This window comes from Vulpes vulpes, unplaced genomic scaffold, assembly GCF_048418805.1.
Source record: "Vulpes vulpes isolate BD-2025 unplaced genomic scaffold, VulVul3 Bu000000627, whole genome shotgun sequence".
Taxonomy (NCBI): domain Eukaryota; kingdom Metazoa; phylum Chordata; class Mammalia; order Carnivora; family Canidae; genus Vulpes; species Vulpes vulpes.
Window position 1 is genome coordinate 252130 of NW_027325667.1, and position 20675 is coordinate 272804.

A 20675-nucleotide genomic window follows, 5' to 3' on the forward strand; every position below is an offset into this window, starting at 1 on the left:
CTGGAGCCAGCCAGCCAGGTGCTCTTCAAGTTTTATGATTTTATCATTTAACTGTATCATTATGAATGTAATGATCAACATATTCATATGATGGTGGAATTAAATATTTTAACCCTTCTGGTTTGCCACTAAGAAGCTTTACTAATAAATGTTCATAAATAATGTTCATAAAACATAATTCCAAAATGCAAATGTGATAATGACCCATGTGAGGGTGGATGGAAGAAGAACTGTTATTATTAAGAAACATATTGCTAGATATCAGGAAGATACAGGAATGCCTAACAAACATCTGTAAAAATAAAAAGTAATTATAATAATTACCAAATTTTTTATGCCAAAATATTATATGTATGTATATTTATACTACAAGGGTGAAAATGGTATAATAGAAGACATCCATTAAGCCTTTATTTTGTGTTAGACACCAAACTTAAGTTTTTGTTGTTTTTTTTTTTTTTAATGTGCTGGGTACCAAACTAAGGTCTTTAGTAATCTTATTAAATCCTTATAGCAATCTGATGTGGTAGGTTCTAATCTTATTCCTATTTTACAAGTAAATAAGCTGAAGGTTAGAGCCAAACAACTCATTTACTAACATAATAGTGGAAAAGTTGAAGTGAGTATTGGGCTGGCTTTATTTGTTTTCCTTCTCTTGAACATCGTCATCCTGGTCTGCCATTGCCGAGTATTAGAAAACCATGATTTTCATTTTTTCTTTCATTTTGCTAATCATACATATTGGAAAAGTAAGTCGGGACCCTGGGTAGAAAATAAAGGAATATTAGGGGGTGACATGGAGGGAGTAGTTGAAATATTAAAATAGATTTGAAGATTCCAAGATCAGTGGGAAATTTTGTTCCCCTTCCCATTCACAGTCAAGAGAAAATGGCCTTGGTAGGCACACATGGCTGATAGGACCAAAGATAACTTCCCAAAGATTTCTGTGCTCTAGATTGGCATGAAAGCTGGGATATCATTTCTGTGTCCTAAAACATGGCACATAACTCATGAAAGAATGGGTGAAATTGGACAAGTGAAGGGGTATTTTAGCCAACACACTCTATCTACTCCAGTTGACTTCTCATCTAATCAATGTTTTGGTACCATGTAAGCCTCCATCATTTCGAATTTAGACAAGGTCATAGGGAGAAAAAACCCAAGACTACCTACATTTCAGAATCTGCTTTCCTAAAGCTTAAATTATTAATTTTCATAAAACAACAATTTTATTTTTGCACTGAGTTGTGGGTTCCCTAATAACTAATTATTCAACTAATGTAATGTCTCAAACTTGTAAGTTAATTCATAATTTCTACAACATAATGACCGTGTATGTCTGATACGTGGATACTGGCAGTCAATGTATGTATCATTTCTGGATTTGAGACTTAACATGTGATGGTTAATGTAACTATACAGCTTGAAATGACTGAGTCAGAATCGTGATATTTTGGTTATGACATACAATAATGTATGATTACATCGTTTACCACCCAGTATAAGCTCCATAAAAGTAATGAAAATGACTGTATCCTGAGTACTTAAGAATGTCCCTGGCTCTCAATTAATATTGAGTGAATCAATGCAATATATATATATATGTGTGTGTATATATATATATATATATATATATATATATATATATATATGCATATGCCAAAGATCTGGTCCAATAAGGAAAAAAAATGTAATGGTATAAACCAAGTTTTCCTTTCCTTCTTATTTTACTTTCCTCTTGAAGTGCCCTTAGGGCTCAAAGAACTCACTCTGAATCTTTGTTTAGGTAAAAGAGCGTGCTTGACTCATCTAGAATTTTGCTGGATGAAATGGACAAATAAATTAATTTCAGTGTGGTTAATTAGTAGGTTTACATATTATAATTCTCTAGCGATTTCTGAAGATGGTTCCTAACAAAGCAATGTCTTTAATATATGAAAAATATGAGTAGTGACAAAAATAATTGGGGCCAAAAAGACTTTCAAGAGACCTTACAATCACTGCATATGGCAGTGCCCCACAATCAGACACTTGGCTCAAACTAATAAAATAAAACATACATAAACTATTCTTATTGACATTTCAGCTAACGGTCATGGTCTGTTAACCAAAGTCCACTGACAAATTGTTTCTCCAATAACTCCTGAGGTTCGTAGACAGGATTGTCCAAACATACCTCTTGCATTTCCCAAACTTTTTCAGTCTGCTTTTCACTGAGGAACAGATGAGATTATTTGTAGATAGGAAAGACTTCCTAACCGGCTTTCATTTCTATTAATGTAGGTCCACATTTTAGTAATTAAAATATTGGGCAAAGAATTGATAATATTTCAAATTTGGAAAAGATTTATGGAAAATATGTCTTTCATGTTATCCAGAAGTTGCACAATTATATATCTTGCTTTATTTTAAGATGTAAGCATTTAACCCAACGAGCCTGCATCTACTGGTATGAATTAAACCTACACCGAAAGGTATATAAAAGTGGCAGAATAGAAATGAATATAGACAAAGAAAAACCCTTCAAGTTTCTCACTATAACAAAATATCTCCACTGTGATCCAGGACAAAAGGAGAGCTGTTTCAAGTGCCAAATAGGGAAAAAGTTCAAAAGAGTAAGCGTAATTATTTAATAGAGTTCTGTCGGCGACATTGATTAAATCTGTCTCCCCAGTAAAATCATTGTGACATCTCATAACTATAAAGGATGGGGCTCCTGTTTTAAGCAGTTATACTTACAACAGGTAAATTACTTTTCAAGCTGTCTTCACATTTGCTTCCAAATCCAGTGCGGACAGAACAGAAGGAAATGGGGCTATAATACCATCTCAGTGATTTACGGTGGGCATAAGAAAAGGCACTACTCCCTGAAAGTTTATACACTCACAGATAAAGGGGTTGCATGACCAGGGTGATATACATCTGGCCCTGCCCAGAAGTTGAGTGACGCAGTACATCATGATTCTGGGTGTCACCAAATGAATGAATTGGCAGCTAGAATTAATACTGTGCCTTTGAGCAGAGATTTGAAGGGAAAGGGGAAGAGCAAACATACTGGTCCTATTCTTATCAAATTGATGCATAAATGCTGGATTTGGGTATCTTAACTCAGGACCCAAAAGCAACTATGGATGAGCTTCAGGAAATTTATGAACACCTTGAAATTAAGTATGCGCCATTTTATATGCATTTTACAGGGGAAGAAGATCTGTATATTTCACTGGGTTCTCTGTATAGGCTACAGTCACAAACACAAGAAAAAGATTAAGCATCACTCTTTGTAAATAACTTGAAAATTTGAGAAAGGAAGATTTGCATGCTTTAAATTTGTTGTAAACTATTAATTAAAAAAATCTACCACAACTTCTGACGCTCATGTTCCAACATTTTTTTCCTCCAAGCATATTCCCTATTCCACTTAAGAAATTGTTGAGTCTGAAAAACAATTAAATAAGTACAATTGCACTCTTCCCTGCCTTTAGCTCCAGACTCCATCTCACACAGCTTGCCTTCCTCAGGCTCTCCATCCCAGGGCTATCGATCCCATGTAAGTTCCACTGTGTCTTGTGTCCTCCTGACCTCCTCACCTTTGCAGACGCAGCTTTTTCCGCCTGAAATATTACCTCCACCTCCAGTCTCCAACTGATTAACCCTACTTGTCCTCCAGGATTTCTCTCTGGTGACCTTTGATCAGGACCCTGGGCAAATCTCTGTCAATGCACATATCAAGCTGCATTGAAATAATGTGCTTTCACAGTTTCTTTTTTCCATTACTAAATTGCAGTGTTCCTTGAAATCATTTAGAAATTCATTCACTTCAGTGAGCTCACAACATCACACAGCATCTGGTACATAGAGTAAATAGTCTTTACTGAATATACATGGTTTAGAAAAAAATGAGTTGTAGTGACCAAAAAGGTTTAAAGAGTTTTCCTTTTTAGAATGCATATATTTTTAAACAAAAGAAAATTATAAGCTAAAGGAATGAATGGAATTGATTTCATGCAGAAAGAAACAACATAGAAAGATATCAGGCAATAAAGGAATCTTCCTGAAGCCTCTGAGTGATTAAATTCCTGTCACATAGTTGACACCTTGAGGCCCACTGTCTCTTGAATCATTATTCACATGGTCCAGTTGAAAGTACCTTACAATTCACAATTGTTGTAAACAACACATATTGAAGTTCATAAGGAAGAGATGGAATTCATATTTTGTCAGATAGCTAACCTAGCAATATTTTATTTTCAAATTTGAACTTAGCCAAATTCCACCTACTTACTCTCCTAATTGTTTTCTTAAGAGCAGTGATTTTCCACTGGTTGTGCAGTAGACACAGTGATACACCAACCTATGTCTCTTCGGAACTGGAGGATTTATTATACGCTTACTGATTGTGCTGCTGCTTCATAGCTTCCAACTGTGACACGTAACTCTGCTTGCTGCAGGGAGCCTGCTCACCCAAGTCTCACTCTGTCTCTGAGAGCAGTCTATATTCAATGAGTGGTTCATGGGGAACTAAAGGCTCTACCACTCTTTATGTCAAGACCACTCAGAGGACTATTGCAGTTTCAGAGATTCTTGTGGGATTGAGTGACCTCTTCTGAGACTCTCTGGTAGCGGATCTTTTCCCTTTGCCCAAAGATGCTCCTTTGCTTCCCCTCTCACCATTCCTTGACCCAACAGGTGCTAATTCTGAGTGTGTTTCCCAACCAACTCTGGCTCTTGTGTCAAGAATAGACTCTAATGGACAAAAATACAAATATATGAATTAGCTTGGAGACTATTGTAGTCCTGGGAATCAATCTTGATCATAGGGGGTGCAAAATATTTGGATTTGGAATATATTTTGAAGTTAGAGACAACAAATTTCCTGACATGTTAGATATACGTTGTAAGAGAAAAATGGGGACTCAAGGATGACTCAACTTATGATGGCATAGTACTGAAAAAAATAGTGAGGCATGGCCTATATTTGGGGCAGATACAGGGAGGGGTAATTGAGAATCCATTCTGAAGTACGTTCAGTTTGAAATGTCAGCTAGACATCCAGTAGAGATGTCAAATAAACAATGAGATTTACGGGTCTGCAATCTGATGGAGCACTATGTGTGGGAGATGCAACTTTAGAAGTTTTCATATACTAATTTTTAAAGCCATGAGACTAGATGTGACCTCCAACAGGATGAACAACAAAAAAAGAGAAAACCAAAGTCTGAGACTGGAAATGCTCTAATTTAGAGACTAAAGAGAAGAGAAGGAACCTGCAAAGGAGATGAAGATGGAATGATCATTGAGGTAGGATAAATCCCAGAAATAGTAAAGACTTGGAAGAAATGTGGGGAAGTATGAAAAAGAGAAGGGTATGGTGAACTACTTCAAAGGCTACCTATAGGTCAAGTAAATTGGCTTTAATTACTTTGGTAGTGATCTTGATGATAACATTTTTAACAGGTGATGAGAAAGAAAACTGGATGAAGTAAGAACATGTGAGGAAGGGGGGAAAAAAACACCTGTTTTAGGCATTTTACTCCAAAGGGGGGCAGAGTAAGAGTAGTTGGCAGAGAAAGTGGAAACTGAAAAACTTTTTCTCTTAAGAAGTACCAGTATACGGGTATGTTGATGGGAATGATCCAGTAGAGAGTGAAAAAGTGATGATATAAGATAAAGAAGGAATTATATCTTGAGCAATGAGCTTGGGCTAAGCAAGAGACAGTAGGGTCTCTATACAAATGAAAACAGTGGCATGAGATGTAAGCATGAAAATATTGTAAAGATAATAAATATTGTAATATGTTGGAAAAAAGCAATATATACATATAAAGTGTTACTTATGGTGATGGGCTTACAAATTATCGGTTGAAGTGGTTTCTATAATTTTGTTAGCCAGAAAAAAATACAACCTATTCAGGTAAGCCTGCTGATATTTTAAAGCATAAAGTAAAGACTTTTAAAGATTGAATATTTGAAACCTTTTGTCAGTATTATAATTTTAACAGTTAAATGATAACCTACTTTCTTAATATGCAATAGGTCCAAAACCAAATATTATATGCGTCATTAGAAATATAACTGTGGGGTCTCCTAGGTGGCTCAGTTGGTTAAGCATCTGCCTTCAACTCAGGTCATGATCCCAGGGTCCTGGGATAGAGTCTCACATTGGGGTCCCTGCTCAGTGGGGAGTCTGCTTCTCTCTCTCCCTCTGTGCCACTCTCCCTGCTCATGCTTTCTCTCTCACTGTCAAAAAAATAAATAAAATCTTAAAAAAAAAAAAAGAAATACAGCTGTGACCAAAGTGTGTTTTTTCCTATATATTAATATAGGGCAAACACTTCAAAGCACATGTTAATGGAGAAAAAGCTGGAAAATATGCTTAGGAAAAATAAATATTGTTAAGGATTTTTAAAATTAATAATCAAAAACAAAACACCAAAATGTTTTGTTTAAAGCTAGGCTTTAATCATATATTACACAAAAGTAGTCAAATTACTGTTATTTCCAAGGGCATTTGGGAGGTAATATATTGCCAAGAATGGAAATTTAATATCAAAACAGATTAGAAAAGGTGGTTAGCATTGTCCATATATCCTGATTTGACTAATTAGTTTTATGTAATCCATTAAATCATCAGCCAGATTTACAGTAGCAAATCTGGTAGCATTGGATCATACTACTTAAAAATAGGAGCATCTGGCAACAATTAACCTAAGAGGAAATTTCCTTTTCCATTTTTATTATTATCACATAAGTTTAAACTCCATTTATGCTATCATTTATGTTTATTCAGAGAAGGCTACTTGTAAACACATCCTTTTCTTCTAACTCCTGCTCATCTTTTAAAAATTTTTATTTCAGTTATGATCTTTGCCCCATTTCCTCTTTGGGTTAAATTTTCTCCATTATGGGTTTGCTGGAAAAAAAAAAATCTCAACTACTATCATTTGCACCAGAGGTGAATTACTACGATTAAGTGAAGGGATATTTGTTGCAGTATAAATGCCCTATTTGTTAGACAAAGCAATCTAGTCGTCCCAAGATCTTCTGTTACCACAGAAAAGCTGGAGCTCTGAGAATAGAAATCTGGAGCTAATGCTTTACAGGTGACTTAAAATTTGCAGTTGGTCTTGACCCTTGCAATGTCAATCCATTTCCTTGTATAGATCAACTCCAATCAATCTGTTTGTGTGAGTTTCTGTAAGAATAACTTCCCTTTAAACTGCCTCCCGGTCATTTACTCTTTGTCAAGCAGGTGGTACAATTGTTTCCGTAATTGCTAGTAAGCAAGGAAGAGTGGTCAACATTACGGTAAACTGAGATGTCTAAAGTCTGAGAACTTTTGCTTCCTATAAGGTCTTGGTGAGTAGCAGTTACACTTATCACTGCAGAAACAGAGATGAAGCGATTGATCTATCATCTGTCTATCTATCTATCTATCATCTATCTATCTATCTATCTATCTATCTATCTATCTATCTATCATCATCATCATCTCCCATTTCTCCCCATATATATGATCCCCCTGCTGAGGTACTTCCTCCAATCCCTTATTTTTAAGAATCCCTGGTTACAAAGGTCCACCATACTAAGCACAAAGAGAAATGGATCCTTGCATTCTGGCCAGGCATTTTTAAAAAGTAAATAAATAAATAATCAAATCTATTTTTTGAGTGTTTGTGTGATAAATATTCAAAACACATCTTTCATGATGAATGAATTTTGTACTAAGTCTTTAAGACATTGATTTGTTTTTGTTTTTGTTTTTAATTCCCTTGGTCATGTTTCTGCTAATTGAGAAGTTTCATTACAATTGAAAAGTCCTTTGAAAATGCCATACTTTTCTTGCTGTTGCTGCGTGGTCAAGCATTATCAGGTTTCTGGTCTCAGGGCATGGAATCAAGAAAAGAAACAGAGAAGATGGTATTCTATAGGCCCTCTTCTTCATTTTACCTTTTTTTTGGTAGACTCCTCATTCAAACTAGAGCTTCTTACTCATTGAATAATCTACATAAGCTATTAATCTCATTTGCTTCTTCAGCATATAGAAAGCAAGAAGATGATGAAGTTAGGTATCTGTAGCTGTTTCTTAAGCAACTAGGCAAAGTTTAAATTACTTGTTGCCATTAATATTGAAGACAAATATGGGAAATTGAATTGAAATTGTATCCTTTAAGAGCCGCCTGGGTGGCTCAGTGATTGAGCCTCTGCCTTTGGCTCAGGAAGTGATCCCTGGGGTCCTGGGTTTGAGTCCTGCATTGGTCTCCCCATTGGGGAACCTGCTTCTCTCTCTGCCCATGTCTCTGTCTCTCTCTGTGTCTCTCATGAATAAATAGGTAAAATCTAAAAAAAAAGAAAGAAATTGTATCCTTTAAATAAAAAAGCCTAGGAAAAATAATTCTATATTTTGCTAAAACATCTCTCCAATACCTATTTAGGCTGACAGCCAGGGCTGTTTTCTTGGTCTCAAAGACTCATGCTAAGCTTTAAAGCCTGTGTGAGTTTGTGGGCATGTGTGTGTGTGTGTGTGTGTGTGTGTGTGTGTGTGTATACATGACTACATCCAGTAACATTTGAAATAAAAACTTCTATCACTCAACCATGCAACTCAAATACAATGTATAATAGAAAATCACCATATGGAAGATTCACACACTGTGGGGTGTAAACATCAAACCCAATGTCTTGAAATATTTAAAGCCATATGTGGTAACAAATGTTTGCATCAGTAATCTGGGTGTAAACTGAATTTTTGGTGCAGTATTTGTATCCCCTGGCTTAATTAACCTGTTTCATTTTTCTCTATATTTGACAATATGAAAATTTACAAGTGCATTTTAATAACTTCTCATCTATTTTCCTATGTTTCCTGTATCTCAGTAACAATTGGAACTCAAATTCTTTGGCAGATCACATTTGTTCCAATTGAAAATAAAAATGTGTTCTGGGATGGGAAAGGCAAGCTGGGCTAGGGACAGAGATGTAGTCAGATGCTTTTGGACCACGGTTCATGAAAACTTCATTCCTTCTGGTGAAAACCCAGCCTGATAAATTGAATCCTGTGACGTGGAAAGTCATGTCATATTATGAATTCTGTTGACAGAATGCTGATGACAAAAAGTTTACAGATTATTTAAGTAGCAGAATGAGAGCTTTTCAGATTATAAATTTATGTTAATATTTTAAATTAAACCTGATTTTATAAAATATATTGTTTCTTCAAAAATTGGAATAGGAAGAATTGAAGCTCTTAAAAAGAAGCTCTTAATAGAAGCTCTTAAAAAGCCGCAGGCAGCCCAGCAGAGAGCTGTAGGGCAAACACTGCCTATAGAGGAGTATTGTATAGAGCAATTAGCAGGAGGCCCTAATATGCCTATCATGCTCAGTCATTGGCTGGGAGCTGCCTAGGGAGACTGTGCTTTTGACTCAGATATAGTAACCGAACCCAGAGGTATGGTAACTCAAGGCTGTTATCCGACTGAACCCTGTGCAACAGGTTGATTCTTGAAGATATATCTGAGTGGTACACATTTATTGCCTCCGCATTAGCAAATACCAGATTTTTAAAATACCACTCATAATAACAACAAACATTAAATAGTGCTAGGTATTAATGTAATAACAACAACAACAAAGTACTGTAAGAATTAAAGGGAAAAAAAGAGTAAAGCTAGGGAAATCATAATAGAATAATTACATTTAGAAGTATGCGATGATCAGGGATAGCGATAATCCATATAAATAATTACTCTACAAAAAGTAATAATTTACAAATTCAATAAGTTTCCAGTTGATAGCTTAGAAAAATTTATAAAAATATTTATGAAGTATTATATCTTAAAATATCCAAGACATTCGTGAGAAGATTAAAAAAAAATGAGGAGGTCTGTCCTACCAAATATCAAGGCTAATCATAAAGCCATAATAAATAAAAAAGTTAGAGAAAGTAATAGATCTGTCAGATGGTGGGGTCAGTGCTGCGAGAGAACACCCCTGTAGGGAGAAGCCCCAGAAAAGGCTGGCTGGGGCTGCTGAGCCTGCTGCTGGGCCAACAAGGGGCCAGCAGGAAAACATATCAAGACTAAGAAACCAGCAGCCCCAACAACTAAAGTGAGTAACTCCAGCCCTAGGAAGACAGGCCTCTAAAAAATGTGGGAAGAATCTAAAGAGTTACTGGTTGATAAAAGTCAGAGCCAGAAAGCGACTAGAGAAAGGTGTACATGGGAAGTTTGCACTGAGTATCCTAAAGCCAGCCCAACCAGACAGCATGCTGGGATGGTGTTCCCAACTGGCAGGACAGGCTGGCAACTTCCTTCCAACCATGAAGCTAGAGGAAGAAGCCTTCTTCTACCATCACAACTGCAAAGAGCCAGGCATCACAGAACTTGTGAAGCTTGTCAAGGAGGCTTACTCAGACATCCCATAGTTTGAGAAAAACAATCCCCATTATGACCCATCCAGCAAAGAAGACAACCTCAAATGGTCCGTGTTGGATGTACAATTTGTTCCCATGATGAAGTGTTTCATTACTCTAGCTGAGCTTAAAACCCATCACTGAGCCCTTAAAAAATATGGCTCTCTTAGAGAAGCAGACCGTAAAAAGGGCTCTTAACTTTAGAGAACAAACTAAAGTTTGCTGGAGGGGAAATGGATGGGGGATGGACTAAAAGGTGATGGGGATTAAGGAGGGCACTTGTGATGAGTACTGGGTATTGTATTTAAACTAACGAATAATGAATCACTAAATTCTACTTCTGACACTGATATTACGCTGTATGTTAACTAACAGGAATTTAAATAAAAAACTGAAACATTAAAGAATATATATTTGTCTCTATTCACTTGCCAGAGACTTTCAATTCAGTCCCTGACCCTAGAAGAATTTGATTTTATTGAACCTGGAAAAAAGGGAACCAAGTTAACTAGAGACACTGTTGCTGGAATGTGTAAGAAGTTAGCTACTCCAAAGAAGTCAAGCTTTTATAAGACAAAAGAAGGTGAAGAGGCTTGCTTGTTATGTTCACCAGAGGTTGTGTACATAGGTGGTTTTCAGGTACTTTTTTCAATAAAATACTAATATGAACAAAAAAGAAGGTAATAGAATTAACAACTAAGGACTTAAAAAGAAGCCTATCAATCTATCATATTTTAATAAACAATGAAAAGGAAATATAAATAAATATGTAAAGGACAGGTTCATCATTCAGTGTTACAGGACAAGTGATTTCATCAAATGGAGTGTTAGAAAAGAAATGGAGCCATATTTCATGCCATACTTAAAAGTTAAATACAAGTGACATCACCAAGATGATCACATCTTGGCTGTTTCTGACTTTGATCTTTCTCACAAGAGCGATTAAACGTCTAATAAAGAACAAGACACCACTGAAATGATCTTAGAACACAGGGGTGAGGCTGACTCACCCTTACACCTTGAGACCAAGACAGATTGCATTAGAGGGATAAAAGAAGAGGCTACATTTTAACCACATTGCCCTTCCCCCAGACGATGCAGACCATGAAGAGAGAACTCCTCTGAGACTTTAGTTCTTCCAGTAGGAAATGACAACCCAGGGGGAACAACCAGCCTCCGCCAGTATAGGGGTCATTCTATGAGACCCCTACTCTGATCTTGCCCCACAGGAATTACAGAAAATCTGTAGCCCCAAGCAGAGGTTATATTTACATGAGATAAAATAGACTTTAAACTAAAAATGGAAAAAAAGAGACAAAGAAGGCCAAAATATAATGATAGAGAGGTCAATACATCAAGAAGTTATAAGAGTTTTAAATATTTATATGTCCAGTACTAAAGCACCTAAATACACAAAGCAAAATTAACAGAGCTGAGGGGGGAAATAACCAAAAATACAATAATAGTTGAGAACTTTAGTACCCTGCTCATAACAATGGATAGACCGTCCAGTCAGTGAAAATATAAGGAAACTATGGATTTGAACAACACTATAGACCAAGGGGACATAACAAACATACACAGCGCATTCTAACCAGCAACAAGCAGAATATACATTCTTCTCAAGTGCCCCAGGAACATTTTCTAGGATAGATATATTAAGCCATAAAATGTGTCTTAGCAAATTCAAAATTGAAATTATACCAAATATCATTTCCGACAACAAGGGTGTAGAAATCTAGAAATTGATAAAAGAGAAAAACTCAAAAATTCATGAACACATAGATATTAAACACCACTCCCCTGAACAACTAATGAATCAAAGAAATTATAGAGAAAATTAAAAAAAGAAGTTTTTTGAGACAAAAATGGAAACACAGCATATCAGAACTTATGCAATATGCATAGCAAAAGCATTTTTTTTAAGATTTTATTTATTTATTCATGAGAGACACAAAGAGAGAGAGAGAGGCACAGGCAGAGGAAGAAGCAGTCTCCATGCAGGGAGCCTGACAAGGGACTCCATCCCAGGTCTCCAGGATCACACCCTAAACTGAAGGTGGCACTAAACCGCTGAGCCACCAGGGCTGCCCAGCAAAAGCAGTTTTTAAGAGAGAAATTCATAGCAATGAACACCTACATTAAGGAGCAAGAAAGATCCCAAATAAACAACCTAACTTTGTGTCTGAAGGAACTAGAAAAAGAAGAACAAATTGAGGCCAAAGTTAGCAGAAGATGAGGGTGTTGAAAGGGGAATTGGAGAAAGGTGGTCAAAAATTATACAGTTATACAACAGTAAATACTAGCAATGAAGGTACAACATGATGACTATAGCTAATGCTGCTGTATGACACATAGTGAAGTTGTAAGAGAGTAAATATTAACATCACAAGGATATTTTTCCCTTTTTTATTTCTTCTTTATTGTAATTAGATGAGAAGATGGATGTTAGCTGAATCATTTTAATGATTTCACAACAATGTAAATCAAACTATTATGCTGTGTGCCTTAAATTTATATAGTGATGCCAGCTATTTCTGAATAAAATTGAAAAAAAAAATCAAATACAGGAGGATGAGAATCTGAATAGGAAAGCTACTACTTTAAAATTTAGGAAAAAATGCAAAAGAATATCTTATGATGGGAAAGAGGAACTAATATTCTTACAGGAGAGACAAAAACATAGCCATAAGAAGTAGACAAATTTGACAGTATTAAAATTAAAAACTGTTAAACAATCAATAAAACTAAAAGCAGATAACAGAATTAGAGAAACCATTTATAACCTACCAAATTAAAAATTAGTATTTATATTTTTAAAGCCCCACGATTTAGTAAGTTTAATAAAAAGTAAGTAACTGACAAATGAAGAGACCAAACAATTCTTAGAAGCAGAACTATGAGTTATCAATACATAAAAAGAGTGGCTGAAACCTGTTAGTAATTAAAGAAATAACTATTTTTAAAGCCAGAAGTCACTTGCAATTCTTCAGATTTGGAAAAACAAAAACAAAAACAAAAACAAAAACAAAAAAAAACACAAAAGAACAAAACAAAAAAACCCCCTACAAATATCAAGTGTATTTGCTTATATATTGATGAGATTTTAAAATGCACGCAACTATTTTGGAGACACATTTGTTGGTACCTAATGAAATTGGATGGCACATTTGTTGATATCTAATGAAACTGAAGATGAGTATACTTTATAGCTCAGCAATTTCACAACAATATACATAGAGAACTTTTCACAGTAGCATAAGAAGACCTGTTCCAAAATGTTTGCTATACCATTGTCTGTAATAGCAAATATCATAATCAAGTTAAATTCCCACTAACAGCAGAACAAATATTTACATTGTGCTTAAATCGGGCAGTTTTGGCATAGTGATTTGCAATGATTCTTTTGGAGCTACACTGCCAATGTACGAAATCCAGCTCTATCAACTTTGGGCAATTATAGTTCTATTATAGCTCTATGCTTCAATTTCTTCATTTGTAAAATGGAGGTAAAAACTGTGTCTGCTTCTTGTTTTTTTTGTGTGTGTGTATAAAAATTAAATGATTCATATAAATAGAATTCAGATATAATCAGATACATAGTGAGCTTATAATAATTATGAGCTACTATTAATATCAGTCATATGACAATAGACAATACAATAGATAAAATGAATAAACCCAAACTATATCTATTAATGTGAATGGACTTCAAAAAGTTGCATTTAAGACATTTTTAAAGAAAAATATATAAAACATGATACAATTTACATACATTTAAAACTTGAAAATGATACTATATATAATCAGTGAATATGTTCATTTATTTTAAAAGTTTAAATCATACATGGGAATTCATCTGTCACTGGAATATTTCATTTGAAAAAAATAGACCTAAAAGACATGATGTCCATGTGTATATGAGCATTGCTTGGCTCTTCTCTATCTTTTTATTAATGCTTGAAATATTTGGTAATTAAATATATCATAGTGTTAATTTATTTTTTCACCTAGAGATCTGCATTTCCCAGGCTCTTAAGTTTAGTTCCCTGTATTATCCAATTTTTAGAAAGCTTCAATAGCTCTTAAAACTACAGTTTCATTTAATTATGTAAGTATTCTTTGGTAATAATTAGACCTAATCCATATGTGATATGAATTGATAATGTAAATATGTAAAAATCCCATTACTGAAATTATGCAAGTTAACTAATATAATATTTTGATAAGTACAGAACATTGGCTACAGAATTATTCCATCAAAAACAGAAACAAAAAAGCAAGTAGTACAGGACATTCAAAACAAGAATTGAAAACTGGGGCATCCTGCACATCTGGTAAAAGAATTATTTCCTTCAGAGCTTCCAATGATGCCTGACTGTGCCTATGCTCCATCTCTTCTATATGTTCTCATTTTGGTAGCCTTTCTGATAGACAAAATAGTCCCCATAAATCCTTCTCAGAGCCTGTGATGAGGGCCTTGCATCATTCAGACAAGGGGTTGGCAAACATTTTGTATGATGAGCAAGATAGTAAATATTTTAGACTATATGATTCATATGACCTCAACTCTGTAGTTGTAGTGCAGAAGACATAGCATAAATGATTTGCACTTGAAAGGGCATTGTACAAGTAGGTGATTGACTACAATTTGCAGCTCTAAGTCTCTACAGTGACATAGTCAGTCTCTCACACCTTATCAGAGCCCAGTGAGAGGCTATTACTTTCCTCTTAAAAGATACAAGATTGTGTACTTGGTTTTACTCCAGAAACCCAACAACACTGTGTTGTTTTTCCACTTTGGGAAATGCTCAAGTAAATCCATATTCGCTATTGACAATTGTTAACTAATGAATAAGGACCAAGAAGAAAGGCCAACTGTTCCTAACTGTGCCAGGAGGATAGTAGCCTTTCTGGTCCCTGAGTAATCTCTAGAACAAATTTCTGACAGATTTATTACTTGCTGCTACAGTTGAGAATATACCAAACTATGATCCTTATCAAGTAGTTGAAGTAGTCATTTTTTATTATTCTTTGTGGCTTAGTGGAATAACCTAAGATTATCTTTGACCTTGGGAATGACTCCAAACAGCCCCATTCATTCATTGATCTCTAAGGACTTCATTGTTGGTTGTCCCACCAATGGTTTTAGTTAAGTTAGTGGTCCATGAGTTCATCTACATCCTTTTATATGATCACAAAGGCTAGAAGCCTGTACTTTCAATTGTTTCCTTCTCAACCATGTTCATCCTATCACTGGTGTAATGTAATGTATTCAGTGCAATGAACATTGCCAAGACAAAAATGTCGGGAAATGCACACACTTGTATAGAATAAAAGACAAACTGCTAACACTTCCAGATAAAAACAAATTGCATCAATGGGTCTAAGTATATAAGGACCCAGATTATTGCTTAACTGAGTTCATTACTGCAAATTATAAACACGATAATGTCTTTTAATACAGTTACTACATAATGATTACAGCAATGGTTGAGATATTGGTAGTCTATATCAGTCTTTAGATTATATCTGTTCTTTGATTTGGTGTTGAGGGAAGTAAAGGGATTTTAACAAACCACTTTTCTAGGTTTCTTTGTTTAGTACAGTGTCCTCCTTACTTTCACCAACATAGCTAGATTTAGAGTTTACAAGTTGATTGAGGATACGTAGGCTTAATTTGACTACTGATTGATAGGTTTCCCATACTCCAAGTCAAAAAATTGTTGAGTATTGGCTATCCTTGTCTTCTCATATATGAATATTACTCAATAAAAAATACTATTGCCCATAAAATAACAGCTATTATTTGTTCTGCATTTACCACGAGTCAGATATGCACCTAAACAATTTATATTAAACAATTCTTATAACTCTTTTGGGATATGGTCCTTTCTAGTTCTATTTTATAGCTACTAAGTCTGGAAATTAAAGATATTTAGAGAAATATTTAGAATTAGTTCTTCTTACAATCCTATGGTTCTTACCACATTTTTTCATATCATTGCAATTAGTCTTTTAGATGAAATAAAATCTATTTTCTCCACTATTCAGACATGTGTGGAATATTGAATATAACATAGATGTGTTAATGAGAAATAAAACATTCCTCTAAAAGAACTAAACATTTGTCAGTCACCAGTCCAGCTCTTGGGACAGTGAGTTCTCAGACATTTAGTCTGCATAATACCGGTTGAAATGTCAGTTGTAAGTTTATGAATAGAAAAACAGATACGACAGAAAGAAGGGTCAATTAAAACTAGTAAAACCTGATGTAGCAGCCAGATGGCTGACCTTTCTCTCAATATCATCTCAGGGTACCCAGGATTCTAATGTCCTGGTTTATTGTCCCAATGGCAATGCATTAGCATTGTTGGATCAGCCCACACCAAGCTGATGCACTTTCAAACTTTAAGCCAGCTGGAAAGAGACACTCATGGTTCTGGACCTCAACTCTGTGCTCTGAGTCAAGCTGTCAGGATAAGCTAAGAAGCTCTTCTTGCATTTTAACCTCTTGGTCAAAAAAGGAATACATTTCCTCTTTCAGCATTGCTAAGCTGTTTTCTTGCTCACAGGTATATGTAATGTTGGGCATGGACAGGAGGTCTATTAATTGAATATGTCATTGGACAGAAAGAAATGGTTGAATCAGGCTTATGATTCAACTTGTAGGTTTCCCATTTCTTCTATTTCTGCTCTTTTTTGAATGCTATTTTTGACAGGTAATTCAATGTTTCTCCATCACTATTATAATGAAAAATTATAGCTTACATGGGTCCAGAATCCATTAAGGAGGAAGGAAGGAAGGAAGAAAGGAAGGAAGGAAGGAAGGACAGAAGGAAGGAAGGAAGGAAAAAAGAAAGAAGAAAGAAAAAAAGAAAGAGAAGAAAATAAGAAAAAAGAAAAGAAAAAAAGAAAAGAAAGGAAAATTTTTAGGCAAATGTGTAGTGAAGAATTAACTTCACCCAGAAAGGTTCACTTGGCCTTAGTCCTGGCTCCTGGGAGTTAACTTCTAAATGCTTGAAATAATCTGAGTGAATGGAATGCCTTTATTCATGGAAGCTTCTGGGGCCACAGCTGATAGGTTATGCTAACAAGATGATTGGTGGTAGGTTAGGGTCCTCAGATCCCAAATGATCATTTTGCTAAATAGATGACTCATTGTGGGGACTGGTCAGGTCCAGAAATACCAACCATGTGATCAGAGAGTTAGAACTATTGGCTATATGAAATCAGTCTGATCCCCAATGGTTGGGACTAGAGATTGCATTCAACCATGTGGGCAGTAAATTATCCATGTTAACCTGATGAAGCCTCAATAAAATCTCTGGACAGTAGAGCTAGTGTGAGCATCCAGATTTGGCAATATTTCATGCACACATTGTTACACTTCAGTGCCAGGAAGGTAAACATATCCCTTGGGACAAAGAAGCTTTGTATTTGAAATACTCTTCCCAGTCTGAAATTCTGCCTCCTGTGTTCATAATAAAGTCATTTTGCCACAATAAAACTAATAGTAAATATAGTGCTTTCCTGAGTATTGTGAGGGAAATTATTAAATGTGAGGATGGTCATGGGAACCCCCACATTTTTAGCCAGCTGGTCTGAATTAAGGATGGTCCTCAAAACCCCCAAACTTGTGAATAGTGTCTAAATTCTTGGGCAGACTTGTAGTGTGGAGGCTGTGCCCTTAATCATGCAGGTATATCTCAGAGATATTGCAGGTTTGGTTCCAGACCATTGCAATAAAGTGAGTATCATGATAAAGCCAGTCAAACTAACTTTTTAGTTTTCCAGTGCATGTAAAAATGTTTACGATAACCTATAGTCTATTAAGTGCTCAATAGTATATGTCTAAAAAAAATACATCTTACTTAAAAAGCACTTTATTGCTAATAAAATGCTGTCATCTGAGCTTTAAGTGAACTGTAATCACTGATCACAGATCATTACAAATAAAATAATGAAGAAATTCGAAATATTGCAAAAATCACCGAAGTGATGGCATAGAGACATGAAGTGAACAAATGTTGTTGGAAAAATGGTGCTGATAGACTTGTTCAAGGTATGATTGTCACAAAACTTGTTTGTAAAAAAAAAAAAAAGGAATATCTGAAATGTACAATAAAGCAAAGCACAATAAAATGAGGTATGCTATATTTATGGATAAGATAAGGAAATAAAACAAATATATGTGCCTTGGTAGAAAGCATACATAATAAGTATGGTAAGTATTTAACATACAAAACAGATATAATTGTGAGAAGATACTAGGATTATGGATGCTATATATTCAATTGTTTTATATGTTAAAAATTTAGTGATTGACTAAAGTAAAATGCTAGTTTCCCAGCAGCACAATGTGTGGCCTTACTGCCAACTTACAAAATAGAATTGTCAAGTAAAATTTTGTTGTCTTCAAAGTTCAAGCTGCCACATGAGGTTGTATAGATCGTGCACTGCACAAGGCCACACAGGAGTCAAGTGGTAGCTCTGTTTGCTCTGCCACTTGTCTTGGCGCAGGTTTGTACCTGGAGAGGTTCCGTTTCTAATTCCCATAAAATTATCACATGCACTAGCTATAGCATTTGCCCACCGTGGAAGAAGACTTCAGTTTCCGAAAAGAGATTTGAAGAAACAATAACACATTGTAAGGGTGTTTTTTAAAGATTTATTTATCTTTTTTATTTTAGAGAAGGAGAGAGAAAGTGAGTGGGTGTGGGGCAGAGGGAGAGAATCTCAAGCAGACTGAGTGTGGAGCCCACTGCAGGGTTTGATCCTATGACCCATTAGATCATGGCCTGAGCCAAAACTAAGAGTTGGATGCTCAACCGACTGAGCCACCCAGGCACCCCAACACATTATAAGTTTCTATTGATTCCCTTTGTTTTTATAAAGATGGGTCACAGTATACAAATGATTATTTAGTTTTATATTTTTTTACCTAAGATATATCTATTTTAATTATGTATGTATGCATTGTATATACATATATAATCTCCTCATGTACATTTATTGACATTTCAATGTGAGATCTCAGATTAAAGAAAAGCAATTTGCACAATATGTTTGTGTGTGACACACATTATTGTTTTTATAGCTGAATAGATTTTCATTACATTTTATGTAATCATCTACTGTAGGGTAAAGGATGGGGAACACCTAAATCAAGCTATTTAGAGAGCAGTATATCCATTTTGTCACTTAAAATATTTCTCTCAGAATTCAGGAAATAAATTTTTTAAGGCAGAAAATCAAGGGGAATATCTTTACAAATGAATTCACCTTAGAGCTTAGATAAGCTACTTATCACGAATATATGTGAAGTAGTATTTATGTGACACATAAGACAGGACAAAACTACAATTTGCTTATTAATTCTCCACTTAAAATTTCCATTGACTTTCTGACACAACTTGAAAAAATGCAAACGTCTTATAGATTTTTCAGAATTGAATCTGGCATAAGTTTCCATCTAAGTTTGTGCAATTCTAGAACCATAGCCCTACTGCACCAGTGATATTCCCCTGGGTGCATCATGGCTCTGTGACTCTGCATAGTTTTCTCCCCCCACTGATTGGAATGCCTGTTGGAAAAGTTTCCTCTTGACACATTCCTATAAACCTTTCAAGTGACCCCTGTAAAATCACCTGCATTGACTCTGATGTGTCCTCAAAAGACTTTTATGTTTTTTTTTTCCAAGATTTTATTTATTTAAGAGGCAAGGAGAGCCAGAGAGATCACAGAGGAAGAGGGAGAAGCAAACTTACCACTGTGCAGAGATCCAGACATGGGGCTCTATCCTAGGACCCTGATATTTCCCTGAGCTGAAGGAAGATGCTTAACTGACCGCTTGGTCAGGTGCCCCAATTTTTTTTTTATTTGTTCCATCCGAGACCTCCATTGTTATTTCTTTATTATTTACATGGCTATATCTTAGTATTATCACTATTATAGTGTAAACTTTAAACCTGTCCTTCTCCCTTGATGCTGAATCCTTCCTTACAGCATGGGAATTGCCTCTTGTTAATCTTTGTATCTGTATTGCCTAGCACAGTGCCTCTCTAAAACATTGGCAAGACATATGGAATTGGAATGAATAATTGAACACATTTACACTTCTGGTGTAATATTTCATGCTCCCTGATGTTCTGCTCTTTCCTCAACCAGTATTGATTGGGTGGTCTCATTAACAATCCTGTAAAAAAAAAAATCTCATTTCTTAAAAATGCGTCTTAAACTTCATACTTCAATCATATTAGAAACT

The 20675-nt window shown here is 35.3% G+C and overlaps 1 pseudogene; it reads left to right on the top strand.

Annotated features, from left to right (window-relative positions):
* LOC112912774 (thymocyte nuclear protein 1 pseudogene) overlaps window positions 1-10916 on the top strand; it is a 59861-nt pseudogene extending 48945 nt beyond the window's left edge.
* Window positions 10917-20675: the final 9759 nt, after the last annotated feature.